The sequence below is a fragment of the Pipistrellus hanaki genome (genome assembly GCF_964339955.1).
Source record: "Pipistrellus hanaki genome assembly, chromosome: 5".
In the NCBI taxonomy this organism is placed as follows: Eukaryota; Metazoa; Chordata; class Mammalia; order Chiroptera; family Vespertilionidae; genus Pipistrellus; species Pipistrellus hanaki.
Genome location: NC_140507.1, coordinates 3616875 through 3631821, shown reverse-complemented (window position 1 = coordinate 3631821; position 14947 = coordinate 3616875). Strand labels below are relative to the sequence as shown.

General features: G+C 47.4%; 1 long non-coding RNA gene and 1 pseudogene across 2 annotated transcripts; one reads left to right on the top strand and one right to left on the bottom strand.

The window, feature by feature from the left end:
* Positions 1-2600: 2600 nt before the first annotated feature.
* Positions 2601-3347, bottom strand: LOC311622716 (grpE protein homolog 1, mitochondrial-like; annotated as a pseudogene). Its single transcript has one exon. The product of its transcript is annotated as a grpE protein homolog 1, mitochondrial-like (transcript).
* A 9198-nt stretch (positions 3348-12545) lies between these two features.
* LOC311622475 lies at positions 12546-13564 on the top strand. Its single transcript, XR_014794994.1, has 2 exons — positions 12546-12582; positions 13011-13564. It is a non-coding gene; the product is annotated as an uncharacterized lncRNA (long non-coding RNA).
* Positions 13565-14947: the final 1383 nt, after the last annotated feature.

Here is a 14947-nt window from a genome sequence, read left to right as displayed (position 1 = left end):
CCCTTCACCCCGAGGAAGCTGATCCACAACTTTTTTGTAAACAATTCTTTATTGTTGAAACTATTACATACGTCCTCCCTCTCCCCCATTGACCTCCCCCCAGCCCCTCCACCCCCAGGCCTTCAGCACCCTATTGTCTGTGTCCATGGGTTATTTATGTGTACAAGGCCTTTGGTTGATGACCTCCCACCCATCCACTCCCCCACCCTCCCCCACCCTCCCTCTGAGATTCACACACTGTCCCATGCTTCCAGTCTCCGGATCCACTCTGTTCCTCACTTTATTTTGTTCCTTAGATTCCACATGTGAGCGAGATCATGTGCTACTTGTCTCTCTCTGACTGGCTTATTCCACTGATCGGGATGCCCTCCAGGTGAGAACAGCATTGTACAGTACATAGCGCTAAGCTAACATACAGGATATATAACGAACTCCTCTTAATACACAAGGGCCCACATATAAATAGAGATTATAACATCAAAGGTGATACCCAGTGGCCAATGGACCCAGCTTCCTAAGTCTGGGAAGCCCTTCGCTAAGTGTAATTCACAGGGCACGCACTCGGTGACTGTGAGGTTGAAATGAGGTCCAAGGGAGCTGCCTCTCACCCTGTGCCACCATGCTGTCTCAGAGGGTCAGGGCTCCTTCTTTTCCGCAGCTGCACAGTGTTCCCTGGTGTGAATGTGCCACAGCCTTTTATCCACTCCTCTGCTGATGGGCACCCGGCTCTTTCCACACCTCAGCTATTGTAAATTGTGCTGCTGTGAACATAGGGGTGCGTACATTCTTTCTGATTGGTGCTTCGGGTTTCTTAGGATCTATTCTCAGAAGTGGGATCACTGGGTCCATGGCAGTTCCATGTTTAATTTCTTGAGGAAACTCCATGCTGTTTTCCATAATGGCCGCACCAGCCTGCGTTCCCACCAGCAGAGCACGAGCTGATTTGTTGATGACAGCCATTCTGACAGGTGTGAGATGGTATCTCATTGTCGTTTTGATTTGCATCTCTCTGATGATCAGTGACTTTGAGCATGTTTTCACATGTCTCTTGGCCTTCTGTATGTCCACTCTGGAGAAGTGTCTTTCAGGTCCTTTGCCCATTTTTTAGTTAAATTGTTTGTCTTCCTTTTGTTAAGTTGTATGAGTTCCTTATATATTTTGGATATTAACCCTGTATCAGCTGTATCATTGCCAAATATGTTCTCCTATGCGGTAGACTTTCTTGTTGTTTTGTTGATGGTTTCTGTTACTGTGCAGAAGCTTTTTATTTTGATGTAGTCCCATTTGTTTATTTTTTTCCTTAATTTTCTTTGCCTCGGAGATGTATCTGTAAACATATTGCTAGGAGAGATGTCTGATTTTTTGCTGCCTATGGTTTCTTCTAGGATTTTTATAGTTTCACGACTTACATTTAAGTCTTTTATCCATTTTGAGTTTATTCTTGTATATAGTGTAAGTGTGTAAGTTGGTGGTCCAGTTTCATTTTTTTGCATGTATGTGTCAAATTTTCCCTACACAATTTATTGAAGAGACTGTCTTGATCCATTGAATGCTCTTGCCTCCTTTGTCAAATATTGAGCTTAGGTTGATTTCTGGATGTTCTGTTCTGTTCCATTGATCTACTGTCTATGCCTGTTCCTGTGCTCGTACCAGGCTGTTTTGATTACAGTGGCTTTGTAGTATAGCTTGGTTTCTGGTATTGTGATTCCTCCACCTTTGTTTTTCCTTCTCAAAATCGCTGCAACTATTCGGGGCCTTTTTTGATCCCATATGTACTTTTGGATTATTTGTTCTAGATCTGTGAAATATGCCATTGGTCTTTTTTTTTTTTTTTTTTTTTTTTTAGGAAAATAAACATCGGGGCTTTGATCCTCAAATAAAATTTAAAAACTAAACAACATTTAAAATTTACCAAGCATGCAGCCCTCGGGTTTTGAGAAAGACCATTTCACTAGGGACATACCTTCGGGTCATTAGTACCTACCTGAATATGAGAGATAAACATTTCTACACGTACTTGAACAAAACGGAACAAGAGTAACTGATTTCATCACACCCGCCTTATTCCGGGGGTGGGGGGGGGGAGGGAAGAGAATTGTTAAAGTGCCCCCCCAAAGAAAAGCCAGAAGTCGGTCACATGGCAGCTGGATGGTGATTACAGGTGGACTCACCATGTCTTCCATCGAGCATACAGGTTTTCTGAGCAAGAACCAAGTTAAGCTGGCTTTCCTGCCTGAATGAGGTGCAGAGGGCTGAGGGCCTGCTGACACACATGGACAGTGAGAAGCAGAAGGGGCACAGGGCAGGCGGCGTGGCCCGCTACCAAACAGCACAATTCCCGGAGACCTTTTACTCATTTTAAATCCTTTGGTGTCATCAGACTGAGCAGATGTAGCATTATTCACGATACCCGAGGGCCCAGTGGTGTCCTGCTCTGTAAGCAGGTGAACTATCAAACGTGTGTTGAAAATCAATAAACAGGCCCCCAAATGATAGTCCGATTACAGCTGAGCAATGGGCCCAATTTTCTGTTCCGCTGCTGGTTACTAGAGCCTTCCAACAGGTTTGGGAAAGGTCCAGAGTATTCACAGAGCAACCAGCCCTTTAAGAGTTACAGCCAGTGATTACCCACAACCCACCGAGCCTGGGGGAAGCTAGGCATCCTTCACCACCCCCAGCGGGGCGGGCCGCAGGGTGCGCCGGTGCAGCTGGCAGCCCGCTTTGTTCACCAGCGCCACCGGGCCCGGCTCCTTGCCCTCCGCCGGCGTGTGGAACAGGGCCTCGTGCTCGTAGGGGTCGAACTTGGCGCCCAGGGGGTCCAGCCGGAGCAGGCCGTGCTTGGTGAACACCTTCTGGATCTGGACCTCGGTCACGACCAGCCCCTCGCAGAGGTTCTTCAGGTGCGGGCTGTCCTCTGTGACCTCCTCCTTGGGCACGCTCTGCCTGGCCTTCTCCGGGACGTCTGCGACCTCCAGCAAGTCCTCGCAGGAGCCCTGGATGCCTTATAATTTTGCCTCCTCCACCAATTTTTGGGTCCTCTGCCGCAAGTTCTCAGCCCCCACCAAAGCTTGCTTATACTTTCCCATAGTGTCCTTCAGCTGCTCCTCTAACTTGGCCTCCTCCTCCGTGAGCGTCTTCTCTGCACAGGGAGTGTCCGTGTTCCGGTCCGTCTGACCCACGTCCTCTTCCAGGCTCTGGCCACTGTGCTCCTGCTTTGCAGCTGTGCACAGCAGCCGGGGCGTGGGCCTGAGGTATAATGCCAAAGCCGGGAGGCTGTGCCGCTCCAGCCTCACGCACTGAGCCACCATCACTGCCACCCGCACCAGCACTGCGAACGCACCCGCCATTTGTCTTTCAATAGGGATTGCAGTGAATCTGTAGATTACCGTGGGTAGTATGGACATTTTGATGGTGTTGATTCTACTGACCCATGAACATGGTATATTCTTCCACTTGTTTATATCTTCTTCTGTCTCTTTTTTTTCAATGTCCTGTAGTTTTCCGAATACAGGTCTTTTGCCTTCTTGGTTAAGTTTATTCCTAAGTATCTTAATTTTTTTTTTTTTTTTTGCAAGGGTAAATGGGATTGTTTGTTTAGTTTCTCTTTCTGAGAATTCATTATTGGTGTATAAAAAAGCCACCGATTTTGGGGTGTTGATTTTTGTATCCTGCTACATTGCCAAATTCATTTATTAAGTCTAGTAGTTTTTTGGTGGCATCTTTAGGGTTTTCTATGTACAATATCATGTCATCTGCAAATAATGAGTTTTGCTTCCTCCTTTCCAATTTGTATGCCTTTTATTTCTTCTTCCTGTCTGATCACTGTGGCTAGGACTTCCAGTACTGTGTTGAACAGGAGTGGTGAAAGCAGCCATCCCTGTCTTGTTCCTGTTCTTAGGGGAAATGGTTTTAGTTTTGCCCACTGAGTATGATGTTCACTGTAGGATTGTCACATATGGCCTTTACCACGTTGAGATTTGCTCTCTCTACCCCCACTTTGCTGAGTTTTTATCAAAAATGGGTGTTGGATTTTGTCAAATGTTTTTTCTGTGTCTGTTGCTGTGATCATGTAACCTTTTGTCTTTCAATTTGTTTATGTGATGTATCACATTTATTGATTTGTGAATATTGTACCAGCCTTGCATCCCTGGAATAAATCCCACTTGGTCATGGTGTACGCTCTGTTTAATATATTGCTGGATGCAATTTGCTAATGTTTTATTGAGGATTTTAACATCTATGTTCATCAGGATGTTCTCTCTTTTTTTAGTGTCTTTATCTGGCTTTGGAATTAGGGTCATACTAGCCTCATAAAAATAGTTTGGAAGTGTTCCTTCCTCTTGGACTTTCAGAAATAGTTCGAGGAGAACAGGTGTTAGTTTTTCTTTGAATGTTTTGTAAAACTCCCCTGTGAAGCTGTCTGCTCCCGGCTTCTGTTTGCCAGGAGTGTTTTGATTACTGCTAGTCCCTCTGATCTGGCCCCCAACCCTGGGGAGCCGATCCCCAAACTCTTAACTCCACTTTCCAGATGAATGGCCCATCATGCCACAACCAAGCGACCTTCCTTCCAGCTGCTCCCACCTCCCCAGAGAGCCCTCTTCCCTTTGCCCATGGAGTGACCTGGCTCCCTAGCCTCTCTCACTTTCCTACAGCTTCCCCATCCCTCGTCCTTCCCACACCGGCACCCCTCAACCCCCGCCAGCACGTGATCTGGCTCCCCAGCTGAAACCCCTACGGTAGTCTGCTCCCCAGCATCTCCATAGTGGTCCAGCCCAGCCCCCCCTCCACCACAGTGGTCTCTCCCCTCAGCTCCCCCCACACACAAACTCACGTGGTATGGTCCTCGTGGCCCTCCCCAGCTCTCCTCCCCACCTTGGTCCAGTGCAGTTCCTCAACTATTTACTCCTGGCCCACTGTCCTCACACAGTGGTCCTGCCCTCATTACCCCCCACATACACACAGTGGTCCAGCTCTGGAACCCCCCCCCTCCCCACAGACACACACACACAGTGGTCCTTCCCCTAGGCCCCTCCCCCCCCACACACACAGTGATCCATCCCCTAGGCCCCTCCCCCCACATACACACAGTGGTCCAGCCCAGTCTGCCCCGCCCCCACAGTGGTCCTTTCCCTAGGCCCCTCCCCCCACATACACACAGTGGCCCTTTCCCTAGGCCCCTCCCCCCACATACACACAGTGGCCCTTTCCCTAGGCCCCTCCCCCACAGACACACAGTGGTCCAGCTCTGGAACGCCCCCTCCCCACACACAGTGGTCCTTCTCCTTGGCCTCTCCCCACACACACACAGTGGTTCCGCCCAGTCCGCCACGCCCCCACACGTCACGCCGCCGCGCCACGCCCCCGCCGCGCCACGCCCCCGCCGCGCCACGCCCCCGCCGCGCCACGCCCCCGCCGCGCCACGCCCCCGCCGCGCCACGCCCCCGCCGCGCCACGCCCCCGCCGCGCCACGCCCCCAGCCCGGGGCCTCCAGACGCAGGCGGTGGCGGCAGCCGTGGCGGTGGCGGTTGAGGCGGCGGCTGAGGCGGCTGCGGGCTGAAACTGCGAGGCGATGGCTGCGGCGGGGAAGCGGGGGCGGGAAGCCTTGCGCTTCGTCTACCTGCCCCGCTTCGGCTCGCACCGGTGCGGCGGCGTCCTGCCGCGGGGCGCGCGCCGGGCCGCGGAGCCGCGGGGAGTGGCGGGGGCCGGCGGGGACGGGGCGCTGTCCCCCCGAGCCGGGCCCGCGCCCGCGGCCTCCCCGGCGGGAAGGGCGCGTGCAGGTGGCCGAAGGGACGGGCGGGCGGGCGGGGACGGACCCTCCCTCCTCCTGGCCGCCTGGGCGAGACCCCGGGCCGGAACCCCGAACCGGGACCGGGCCTGGCCGCGGGCGTTAAGCCTGGGCTTCGGGAGAATTCCTGTCAGAGGATCACTGCCCTCACCCCTCCCGGCCCGGGTCACAGACTCCTCCCGGAGGGTAACTGTCCGGTCCGTCTGTCCCCGGGAGGGTTCTGCCGCTGGAAGCGGGGCTCCCTCTCCCATGAGGTCCCCTTTTTGTTTGTCCCTTTGTGCTGGTGAAGCTCGACCTTAAAAAAAATCAGCTTTATTCAGGGCTGAGTTACACCCCGGTGAGGAGGTCTGACCGGGTTCCACTCCCTGTAACACCCAGGCCAAAGCCCTGCCTCGCTTTGGGGCCCAGCCCGCCCTCTGTGCTTTGGTTTTCTTGTTTTGTTTTTAATAGCTTTGTTGAGATGGACTTCACCATCTATTCAACTCACCTGTTTAAAGCGTGCACTGCATGCATTGTTTTTTACAGAGAGGTGCAGTCAACACAATCAATTATGGGGACCAATTATCACCCCCAAAAGAAGCCCTGTAGCCATCAGCACTCACTGTTCCTGCTCACTGCCCTCCCTCACCCCATACCTGAGCCCCGCGCAAGCACCAAACTCCTTCCTGCCTCCATAGGTCTGCCTACTCTGGATGTCTGTAATAATCTATAATGGTGGAATAGTAAAATATGCTAATTAGACCGGACAGCCGGACAACCTGCCAGACAAAGCCAGGGCTGTGAGGGCCAAGCCCCTTGCACAGACTTCGTGCACCAGGCCTCTAGTTTCCTATGAGTTGAATCGCACAATACGCCAGTTTTCCTGATTGGTTTCTGTCACTTAGCCTAGTGATTTTTGTATGTTAGTTTCAGATCCTCGCACTTCACTGAATTCTTTTATTATTAGAGTTAGCGTTTTCGTTGATAAGCGTTTTCCAGGCATACTGTTATTTATAAACAGAATTTGTTTACCCATTCTTGGGCCTGCAATGCATTTGTTTGCATAGGCTAATGCCTCGAGTGTAGTGTTGATGGATAGAGGTGGAGATTGTGGGCATTCTGGCCTTGTTCCTGGTTTTAGGGGAAATGCGTCTAGTGTTTGCCATTAAATAAGGTGCTGGCTTTAGGACTACAGCATCTACCTTTGAAATATTAGAAAGCATTCCTCAGTTTTTATCTTCTCCAGTGTTTCCATTATGGCAGAGGGGGTGTTGAATTTGGTCAGAGGCTTTCATAGATCTGAGAAAACATCTTCCCCTCAGATTTGTTAATTTGGCATATGATATAAATAGGTTTCTTAATATTGAACCAACCTTGCATTCCTGAAATGGATCCTACTTGGTTATGATTTATTATTTCACAAAGTAGTGTTGGGCTCTGCTAATGATTGGATTAGAATTTTTGCACTGGTGTTTGCGAGAGACAGTGAACTGTAGTTTTTCTTTTTGGTTTTGTTTTTGTAATCTGGTTTAGGTATCACAGTTATACTGACCCCACAAAATGAACTAGGACCTTTTTGTTTCTTTCCAACATTGGGGGGGCTGGTGTTGGAAGGTCTGGTGGGATTCTGGGAAACCATCAGGTCTGTACTGTCTGTGGAATAACTCTGTAATGACTTTCTCTGTGTCTCCTGTGGAAACCGAATGAGCAGAAGGAAGCCAGGCAGAGAGTGGCGTAGGGCAGGACTGAGGCGAGGCAGGGGTGGGGTTCCGGAAGCAGGGGAACAGCTACAAAGGCCTCGGGGAGCACGTGCCCGTTGCTTATGGTGATGTCTGTGGGCACACTGCGCTTGGGGTTTCTCCTAACAGTTAACGCGGGGAGACAGCGTGGCTCAGTGAGTGGAGCCGGGAAGCTGACTCACTCTGAGGGACTTGTAGTGTCTCCTGTGTCTGGTGGTGTGGACAGAAAGATGGACAAGGCACACACGGCCATTGACTGTCCCCTAGGTCCAGCCTAGAGGAGAAATCACAGTTAAATACGAGGTGAAAGTGTGCTGTTACATGATGTACAAGGTGTTCCTGGAGTCCGTGCGGGACTGGTTGTGTTTGAGGAAAGGCTTCAGAGAGGAGGTGACGAATGTGCTGAGTCTTGAAGAGCAGGCAGAAATTTCCCTGGTGTGTGTGTGTGTGTGTGTGTGTGTGTGTATACACAGTGTGTGCGAAGGCCGGGAGGAGTAAGAATACTGTTTGAGGAACCGCAGGTGGTTTGTGTAGTGGGAAGCACATGCACCTGAACTTGAATGGAGAAGGAAAGGGATGTTCGAGGTACACGGGCAGGATGGGGTTCGGTATTTGTTTACTATTGTTGACCTTTTAGGGGCTTACCTTTCAAATCAGAAAAGGAAGGGCAGCCGAAACTGGTTTGGCTCCATGGATAGAGCGTCGGCCTGTGGACTGAAGAGTCCCAGGTTCGATTCCGGTCAAGGGCATGGACCTTGGTTGCAGGTACATCCCCAGTAGGGGGTGTGCAGGAGGCAGCTGATCGATGATTCTCTCTCATCGATGTTTCTAACTCTCTATCCCTCTCTCTTCCTCTCTGTAAAAAATCAATAAAATATATTTTTTTAAAAGAAAGAAAAGGAAGGGCATTTTCTAGGCACTTCCAAGATTATCTCTAGTTTTCTTTTTTTTTTTTTGTTTCCCTATATTAGCTAATTGATAAGTTGGTTTTACCTAGTGATCAGAAATATACCAACAATTGTGAAATCCCCACCGAGGGCTCAAGGGACCTTCCTAGTTGTCTGTTCTCAGGAGAGGGCCTCCTTTAAAATACGTACTAACCTTGACATTTCACTTCCTTTCTGTTTTAACAATTAGGTTTATCCCAGAGGATGTTAACTAAAAAGTTTGAGTTTCCCATACGTTCCAATGAAACTTCCAAAGCAATGAAGAAAAAGAAAGAGGTATATTATAGAAAGGCGGGGGGGGGGGGGGGGGTGGCGCACACACACACACACACACACACACACACACAAATGTGTGAATATGCTTAAAACAGTAAAAAATAGTTCCGTCTTTTGAAAAGTTTAATTTCCTGAAATGAGAAAGTCGAAGTAATTGACCAGAAATGGAATTTGGTTTGGAAATTCTTATTAACATAAAGACTAGTCCTTGTAGTGTTTGAAGGTATAAAACACATTTACACATTTTAATCAAAATATTACCCTCAGGGAGATTTTTCTTTTTTTTTTTTTTAATCAATCTTTATTGTTCATATTATTACAAAGGTTCCTCATTTCTTCCCCCCTCCATCAGGTTCCCACCCCACCCTCTGCCCTTTCCCCACCCCCCATTGTTCTCATCCATCCATAGGTGCACAGTTTATGTTCAGTCTCTTCCCGCCTCCACCACTCCCCCCCCCCCCCCAGAATTGTCAGTCCACTCCCCTCCCGTATCTCTGATTCTATTATAATCAACAGTTAATATTGTTCATCAGGTTTTTTAATTTCCTTTTTTTGTTGTTGTTTTTTTAATTAATAAACTTTTATATTTTTAAGAATAAATTTTAAAATCTAATAATTTTAAACCTTGTTTAAATCCAGCTGCTGGCTGGAATTGGATTACCTGTTCTGGGTGGGAAGGGCTTGTCCTCCCCTTTCTCCATTAAAATTAAGGTGTTAGCTTTAAAACCTCTTTTGGCAAGAGACTTTAAACTTTCAGAACTTTAAATTTTTCAGGTAGTAAATCAGTTACTTAGCATTTTCTCAAATCAACAATACCTCCACATGCCCAAGGATACACTTCACACAAAAGACATTTCCAAATAGATCAACCAACCTCATCCAGACCCCACACAAGGCGCTCACAGATCAACACCCCAGCGCTATACTAACTCAACACATCCAGATCTAAGCCTTCATCACTGGATTCAGCAGACCCTCAAGTTCCCCCAAAAGTTTCCAGCCATGTCTGAGAGGCAGCCCTGGGGCATGGGCAGGTGAGGAGCGAGCTGTTCCGGGCCTGGCTGTTCCGGGCCTGAACTCTGCTACTCTTGTTCGCTCCACAACAAGCTGCTCCGGGTCTGGCCGCTGCCGCTCCCACCTGGCTGCTGCTGCCCTTCCGGGAGATTTTCCAAAGCATGAAAATATATGTTCTATAGACTGTCACACACTCTGAGGGACAGCATTGAAGAAAACCATTGATTTCACAGAAAAGGATGTATCTATTGGTATCGTGTTGCTCTTTTAAAGACAAGGACAGACATTACACGTCAGGCAGGAAAGCTGACAAGGCTCACCTTATTGCTGAGCCTTTTCCCCTCTGGTCCCAAGGTCATGGTCACCTGAATGTTTAAACATTCAAGACCATTTGCTCATCTTTCATTCCCACCATATATTTTATACTTCAGTTTAAAGAAATTGTTAGTTAATAACGGCACATAAAATAGTATCTTCTGAGCTTAGTGTTTGAGTTATGGTTTATATATATAGCATTCAAGGTGAATAACCCTTGCAGCAAATGTATTTTGAATTTCCCACTAGAAATATTTTTTCCAAGAAGCCAATTCCTCTTAGGTGAGGAGAAAAGAGTAATAGCCATTGTCATAAATATTGTGTACCAGCCACGGTACATGCTTTACGAATATTTTTCATTAATCCCAATAATCCCCTGTATGAATTATCCCTGGGTGAGAGGAAAACGCTTGCCCAATGTCAAGCAAGAGCGAGTGGCAGCCAGAACTTGAGCCGAGGTCTGTGTACTTGCTTCTGCGGTCCTCATTCTTCTAGTTCATCCATGCTCTCGTTATTTTGCTTTGGTATGTCTTAGTAGAAATGTTTCCTATCTAAAATAAAACACATTAAGAAGAAATTATTGCCCCCTGGCTTACACATGGGGACAGAAATTTATTATTTTTATTATCTTTCGAAACAAGATGGAATGTGTGGGAGCCATTTAGGTCGAGCTTTGTGGCCATGGCCTTGGAGAGGAACTCCATCCAGAACGGTGACGTAAACACAGGAGGAAGTGCCAGGGAGCTGGACCAGGAAATCAGAGGCAGCGGTCACGGAAGACGACTGCATTTCAGTTTGAGTCTCTAAGTGCTAATCTGCTGTATAATTATAACGTCAGTTGACATGCAGCACAGTTGAGTCACTCCCAGGCGCCTCCACCAAAATGTAGGTTCTCAGTGCAGTCGCTTGGTAACATCCATTTTTCACAGTAAATCTGCGGAATTTACTTTGCCTTTCTGCTCAGCGTTCCTCACCTGTGCTTATCTTTTGAAGGTTTCAGTGTGGAAAAAAGTACACAAAGTCATTTCTAGAATGCTCGAAGAAAACGAACAATATAGACTCAGGCTGAAATGCCAAGGATTATCAAGCGAAAGTAAGTTATACTATTTATTGTACTGAAGGACTGGCTTCTATAACGGTTTAGTTTCCCTGGATCACATTAGAACAGGACTTTTCCTAACTGTCAGGCAAGGTCCAGAACTCTGGAAGCGGCTCACCACTGCTCATCTCAAAGCACAGCAAGCAGTGCAACCGGAGGAGAGCAGAGGCCGGAGGAGGCGGGCGTGGAGGGCTGCAGAGGGGAATGCTGACGGGAATTTAGTGAACAGGCCCACGCTTGTCTCTTAAATATAAATTTCCATGCCAGCCTTTCAATACAGATTGCAGGGCTGATCCCCAGTGATGAAGAAAGACATAACGCAATGTGAACTATACGTCACTTTATAGGCACATGATGCTACTATCTAACTTAATGCATTCGCAAAACCTGCCCTTGAACTATGGCCTTGATGTCCCTTCATTCCTGGAAAACATCCTGTAGGTTAAACCAGGTGCTAAAGCTGCATCAGTATTGAGTTCCATGCTGTGGCCTGAGCAACATTAGATGTGATCTAGTGTATTTATTAAAGAAATTGGAATCCACGCAATTAAATTGGATAAAAATCTCTGTATATGTAACTAATAATGCCACACAGATTGATAATCATCATAGTTATTTTCTTTCCTCCACATGCATGTCCTCACACATGTGTTACCATGCTGGATGCTTCCGTAGGTTCTTAGTACAGTCACGTGATGACAAGGTCTATTTTGACAGTAAATCTGCAGTTTAATTTTGTGAAGAGTATTCAAACAATAATAATTAGAGATGGAATGCCGTCTTGTAAACAATGTACACTAGAAACTCATTACTGTGTGTGTAATAGTGCATCAATAATGGCAGAAATTGTTTGCCATTATGGCTTATAAGCCAGTGTTCAGATTAGTGATGCTCTATTTTGCTTTTCTTACCCAATTAAAAAGGAGAATGAATGGAGCAGGAGCGGGGATTAGGAGAAAAAAGTAGTTGGTGGTTTCTTAAGGTTTCTTTTGCAGTGTGTAAAAACCCGGACCTTGTTCTGAGAGTTAGTCCAGACCCAGTAGCTTTAATGAACATGCTAGGTCAGATTTAATCTTGCTCTGGCCGCAGCCTTGAACTTGCAGGTTCTCTGGTGCCTCAGCAAGAGGCTTTCTGTTAACCATCAAACATTCTAGTAAGGGTTGTTTAACAACATAACATAATCTGCTGTGTTTTTCAGAAACAGCCTCTTACAAACAAAAGATACCCTTATAATTCGTTATTTTGTATTACCATTTTAAACCAGATTACAAAGACTAATGATCACATCTTTAAGACATATTATAACTTATTCTTTAATATGCACTTATTAATGGGAAAACCTTTCCCAGAGGCCCACTTGAATTTTCCTTGTGTTTTATATTGTTTCTAGACTCAGATCACAAAGATGAATCTTCTCATCATCTTCTGGTAAGAATCTATTTTAATAACAATTATAAAGTATAGACTTTAAAATTTCTCCTTTATATCCTACTTTCTCCAACCTTTAGTGTATACCCATTGCTAAGTCCAGCCAATTTCCTTCCTGAAACCAGTGTTTGGCACACAGTAGGCACTCATTAAATATTTGTTGACATTTAATAAACTATTTGGGCCCCGTGACTGCAATGCTATTGAAACTGCTGTCGCCATGGTCATCTTTTTCCTTTTTGTTCATGTATCTGTTTAGTTCTCTTCTCTCTGTGCCCCCGTGCTGCTCCGCGGGGACAGGCCCTCTTCCTGTCCAGCATGGGGCACCGTGGCTTCCGTTCCTCGGGGCGCTGAGAGGTGGGCTTCCTCGTTTCTCTCACAATGGCATGAAACAGCAAAGTAATTCCTAGTTTTGTGTCTTCCGTTAGTTATAATTTAATCCCTGGAGACTGGGATTTGTGGCCGCGTGTTCTTCTGTGACCGTCCAGCGAAGCTGCCTGTTTCCCGTTGAGGACACGGAGTTGGGCAGCTGGCCTGGGCCTTGCCCGCCACGCCCTGTCCGAGCCCGGCGGGAGGGGCCTGCACTGTGTTAATGTGCCGGGTAACTTTCACTGTTGAATTCTTGGTAAAACTCCCAAATTTAGCTGATGAAACTCAAATCCTTGTAAAGTGAGACATGTACTTGCTTATGCTGTAATCTGTGCTGCAGACATTTTGTGGTAAATGTGAATGTTCATTTCAATGTCCGTTTACGTAACTTACACTGCCTGGCGTAGTCAGGTAATCTGTGTTAATGATCGAATTGTTTATTAGATTTAAAATAAGTGTCAGGCTGGGTCCAGACTCTGTTTGCCTCACTGTTCCAGAGCCCTGGAGTAATGAAGACTCCCAGGGAAAGAATGTTCTAGAGAAGTGCTCTACATCTTTTCATTTTTATCTAAGACTTTCTGGTGAAAATGTATTAAACCTGTTTATTTATTTATTTATTTATTTTGGCAGAACATAATAAACACAATACAACTTTTCTCTGCGGACAATAGCTAGAAAGTACTTACATCTGGTCACATTGCCCAGCCCTTTCCACCCCTCCCTGCCTTCTCTGCTCAAGTAACCATCACACCGAATCTGTGCATGTGACTACTTTTCGTATCGTTTATTGCAATGACATATATGTCTTCCTGAAAGGTGCATCTAGGGGTCTGACTTTCTGACGAGGACATTCGCATGTGCTCTTTTTGGACTTTTACTTTGTAACATTCGTGCATGTTGCTGACTGCCCTTAGGGCTCATTCGTTTTACTCAGCACTTTATAAAAGCCACGTCAGTGTGAGGGGATAGCCAGGCTCCTGGGCACAACCACTCTGAGCCAGATTATCTCACTTTCCCTCAGGATAAATTTACCCTGGGCTTCATCTGTTTAACTTAAAGATAACCCTAAATGATGTCTGTGCTTTCAGAACTCCGATTGTGTGTCTAGAAACGTTTCATAATCCCAGAAAAGTTACAGCAGGAAGCCAGCTTCTCGGGGGCTGCTGAGTGAGGGCTGTCTCTCGGCTCCAGGGAGCGCCCCATTTCCCTCTGTCCTTTCGGAGGTTCTGAGCAGGGGGACACTTCTCCTGTTTCTGGGAGTGTCCCAGTCTGATCTCAGGGGCTCCATGGAATGGTCACTTGTCCAGCTGGGCTTCCTGACCCTCCTGTGCCTCCCAGGACTCTGTGCCTGGGATTGAAGCTCAGAGAAATCTTTTAAACATGGAAATAGCCTGGGGACTGGGTGAGCCCGTCACCCCGTGTGTGGCCTGTCATTAGTATGTGTGTCATGTAATTGCGTGCAGGCCAGAAGCCAGATCTCTTATTTTATTTTATTTTTTAAATCACCATGAAATGGAATCTTCTGGACATCAAAGACAGAGGTTGACTGAAAGCTGAAATTATCCCAGCAAAAGGCAATGCCAAGTTCAGGAGTCAGCGAACGTGCACTGCCCACTCCTTTCTGCAGGTGGGAACCTCCGGTTACACACCATCTGGGGCAAAGGTGGGAGTGGGCCAGCCTGCACAAGGCTCCTGCCTTTGTGAGCCAGGTTCCAGGGCATTCTTTAGTTCCCTCGCTCACTGTGTGATGTTTACTGAGTACATACTATGTCCTCGGTTCTGCTCTAGGCACTGGAGAGCGGGCGGGAACAAGACATAGTAAATGTCTGGCTTCCGGGGAAGACACAGTAAACACCTGGAGCACTCAGTGTGCTTCGAGACCAGGCGCTATGGAGGACAATGGAGGGGTGGGGTGCTGAGGGGGCAGTGGAGGGGAGGCTCCACGCAGAAGGTGACGTGGAGGTAAGACTGGAAGGAAGGACCAAGCGTGCAGAGG